This window comes from Macrotis lagotis, chromosome 3 (assembly GCF_037893015.1).
Source record: "Macrotis lagotis isolate mMagLag1 chromosome 3, bilby.v1.9.chrom.fasta, whole genome shotgun sequence".
In the NCBI taxonomy this organism is placed as follows: domain Eukaryota; kingdom Metazoa; phylum Chordata; class Mammalia; order Peramelemorphia; family Peramelidae; genus Macrotis; species Macrotis lagotis.
In genome coordinates, this window is record NC_133660.1 from 287,206,462 (window position 1) to 287,210,879 (window position 4,418).

The following is a 4,418-nucleotide window of genomic DNA, read 5'->3' on the forward strand; positions in this document are numbered from 1 at the left end:
AGAGAGTGATATATATATATATATATACTCACATACATATGTATATGTATGTATATATACATATATATATATATATATATACACATATACATATACATTTATATGTATGGAGAGAGAGAGCCTGAGGAAGACAGAGAGAGAGAGACAGAGACAGAGACTGAGAGAGACAGAGAGAGAGAGAGACAGAGACTGAGAGAGACAGAGAGACAGAGACTGAGAGAGACAGAGATAGAGAGAGACAGACTGAGAGAGAGACAGAGAGCCAGACAGCGAGAGAGAGAGAGAGAGAGAGAGAGAGAGAGACAGAGACACAGAGAGAGACACAGAGAGAGAGAGAGAGAGAGAGAGAGAGAGAGAGAGAGAGAGAGAGAGAGAGAGAGAAGGGTTATGTGAATATGTGAGTAGCTCCAGATAAAGGAAAAAAGAGACAGAGAGTGAGAGACAAACATATATGTATAAATATATAGAGAGAGACAGAGATGAGGGGAGAGAGAGAGAGAGAGAGAGAGAGAGAGAGAGAGAGAGAGAGAGAGAGAGAGAGAGAGATTGAGATTCCTGGTGAATGGGATGGGGAAAGTCTTACTCCCACTAGGTTTCCACCTGCTCCAATGGTGCCAAGTCCATGCTCTACAGGAATTGAAAATTGGATGAACTCCTCCATCCTGCCTATCCTTCAGACAATCCAGAGCCCAGGCAGATGGTGGAGGGAAGCAGATCACAGCCTCCACCACCTTATCGGATCATCTTCCCAACCTCTTCTCTGTTTCTCCTGGGGAAGCCCAGGAATTTGAGAAGAGTTGGGGAGGTACTGGAGCTGGACCAGGTGTGGAGTGGCTTCAGAGACTTCCCTGATGCCTCATTCTTAGCCTGAGGTCTCTCAATTAAAGGTTTCTCAATTACCCCAAGCTTGCCCTACTTCATTCCTGATTCTCTCTCCTTCAGCCCCCTCTCCGCCCATGATTGGAGCCTCAAATAGCCAGAGACCAGGGAGAGTTTAGAGGGGATCCATAGCTACATTCGAGAGATAGGAGTAAAAATGGAATCTTTGAATGGTTTGCCTTAAGGGATTCCTGGATAAAAAACTCCCAATCACCAATGCAGGTTGGTGTCTCTTCTCCAAATTATTTTCTGAAAAGAATTGGCTAGAGAATTGAGAAGTTCAGGAAATTGTCCAGAGTCAGACTATTCTGGAAGAAATAAAGTCCCATATTCATCTCTGCCTTCTAGTCTGGGAGAAAACCCCTTCGCTTAATTGGAGGGAACTACCCCCTCCAACCCAGTCCAGCAGCCAATCTCTTGTGTACTCTGACCTGTGGGATCCTTAGAAAGGACCAGGAGCTCCTTGAAAGGAGAGGGTGCTTCATTCCTTGGCATTTGTGTTCCCATGGTCTGGGCAAGAGTGTCTCGTATACAGTAGGTGCTTAATAAATAATTGTGGCTTGATTGGCTACTGTGTTTTGAATAGAAGTTACTTGGATTCACTTTCAACCAATCCAACAAGCATTAAGCATCTACTCTATGCCAGTGGGAAGATTCAAGGACCAAAATTAATTTTTTTGGTTTTTTTTGGCAAGGCTAAGTGACTTGCCCAAGGTCACACAGCTAGGTAATTATTAAGTGTCTGAGACCAAATTTGAACTCAGGTCCTCCTGACTCCAGGGCCAGTGTTCTATCCACTGTGCCACCTAGCTGCCCCTTGACCAAAATTAAGTGGTTCTTGCCCTCCAGAGGCTTACATTCTTTAGCAGGTAAATCTATATAAAAGATATGCATTTAAGTAAATACAACAACACTGAAAAGTAATTTGGTGACTGGAGGAGGCCATAACCACCAAAAGCATCAGCAAAGGTCTCTAGTTGAGTTTTGAAGGAATGAGGGATTTCAAGAGATGGAGAACATTCCAGTTTGGGGAGGGACAAGGAGTATGTGAAGAGAATGGAAGGCCCAGAGAGATCTGCCTTTCACTGGGTGGATTGATATTTCCAAGCATTGAACATTTTAGGAGATTTGTTTTAGGGTTGAGAAATGTGAACTTTGGAAGGAATGACTTGTGAGGCACAGCAGGGTTTGACTGTTAGCCAAGTAGGCCAATCATTTTTATCGCTAAGGGCTTTGAAAGGTCTCCTCAACCTCTCCCACAAAATGGTTGAAACCCATCTCATCTTACTGAGCTGCCAGAGCCCACTTTGGGCATATTGTGGTGTCTCAGATGGGCATAGCACAGAACTTTGCCTGATGACTCCCACCCCCACCCCCTTTCTTATTTGCATTTGGAGGTTGGGATCAGGTTCTTTCTTGTCTAGGCTTGGCAAGAATTCAGAAAAAAATGAGCAGGAGCTAATGTCACTATTATTTGTCCTCCTCAGACCTCATCTGCAATATTGCGTTTACCCCAGTTGGGAAAATCTGGTGATACACCAGAATGAATATGGAGAAGGGCAGTGAGATTTGAAGGGCAGGATTTGAACTCTGGTTTTCCTGACTCCAATCCCATTCTTTATCTGCTAGGCCATGTTGTTCCATTTGGTTGTGAAATATTTTGGGGGGAGGCATTTGACAAGCTGTGAATGTGGCTGCTCTAGGGAAAATGGGAAGGTAAGCCCACATCACAAAACCTGGTCACCAGAGATGGGGACAATGAAGAGCAGAATCATTGGAGCCAAATAGCTGATGTGTTGTGACAAGGAAGAGAAATCAGACTTGTGCTGCAAAGCTCCAGAAGGCGAGGCCGTGTTTCAAGGAGACAAACGACTAGATGTAAGAAAGAGCTTCCTCCCAGTCACTGTTATTCAGTCGTGGCTGATCCTCCATGAGAGCAATTTGTCATTGTCTTCTCCAACTCATTTTACAGAAAAGGAAACTGAGTCCAAGAGGGTGAAGGGTCTAAGGGTCTGAGTCTGGATTTGAACCCAGGTCTTCCTGACTCCAGACCTCAAGCTCTGTGTATTATGGGGCTCACTAATACCCAGGTCCTACCAATCAGAGCTATACAAGGCGACTGCCCTGGGAGATGGTGGGATCATTCTTCACTGGAGATTCTCAGGCAGAGGTTGAATAGTCATCCAGTATGTCAAAGATTATTTCTTCCTTCCTTCCTTCCTTCCTTCCTTCCTTCCTTCCTTCCTTCCTTCCTTCCTTCCTTCCTTCCTTCCTTTCTCTCTCTTTCTTTCCTTCTCTTTCTCTCCCTTCTTTCTCTCCTCTTCTTTCTCTTTTTCTCTCTCTTCATTTCTTCCTTCCTTCTTCCTTCCTTCTCCTCTTCTTTCCTTCCTTCTTCCTTCCTTCCTTCCTTCTTCCTTCCTTCCTTCTTTCTTTCTTTCTTTCTTTCTTTCTTTCTTTGTCTTTCCTTCTTCCTTCCTTCCTTCCTTCCTTCCTTCCTTTCTTTCTTTCTTTCTTTCTTTCTTTCTTTCTTTCTTTCTTTCTTTCTTTCCTTCTCTTTCCCTTCCTTCCTTCTCTCCTCTTTTCTCTCTTTTTCTCTCTCTTCATTTCTTCTTTCTTCCTTCCTTCCTTCTCCTCTTCTTTCCTTCCTTCCTTCTTCCTTCCTTTTCTTTCTTTCTTTCTTTCTTTCTTTCTTTCTCTCTCTTCTTCCCTTCCTTCCTTCTCTCCTCTTCTCTCTCTTTTTCTCTCTCTTCATTTCTTCCTTCCTTCTCCTCTTCTTTCCTTCCTTCTTCCTTCTCTTTCTTTCTTTCTTTCTTTCCTTCCTTCCTTCCTTCCTTCTCTTCTCTCTCTCTTTCTCTCCCTTCCTTCCTTCTCTTCTTTCCTTCCTTCCTTCTTCCTTCTCTTTCTTTCTTTCTTTCTTTCTTTCTTTCTTTCTTTCTTTCTTTCTTTCTTCCTTCCTTCTCTTCTCTCTCTTTCTTTCTCTTCCTTCCTTCCTTCCTTCCTTCCTTCCTTCCTTCCTTCCTTCCTTCCTTCCTTTCTTCCTTCCTTCCTTTCTTTTCCAACTGAGTTAAATTCAGTGGCCTCTGAGGTCCCTTCTAACACTGAGATTCCTGTGGTTATACACTAGAATTTCCCCTACATTTGACTAATGATTAATCATATTTATATACCACTTTAAAGTTTGCCTTTCCATCTTCTCTCAATTGTTCCTCCCAACAGCGCTGGAGGTAGATGCTATATTTATACCTGCTTTATAGATGAGAAAATTCAAGCTGAGAAAGGTAAAGTAACTTGCCCAGGGTCACACAGTTATGTAACTAAGGAGCGTATAACTCCCGCCTTCCTGACTCCAACCCCAGTGCTTTATCTCCTAGGCCACATTGTTCCATTTGGCTGCAAAATATGTTGGGGAGAGGCATGTATTGGCAAGCTGTAAATGCTGCTCTGGGGAAGATGGGAAGATGGATCAAGAAAGCCTAGGGGCATTTTGGAGCCCAATAGAGGCAAAGCCCATTTTGTTATTTCCCTCATTCCTTATCTGG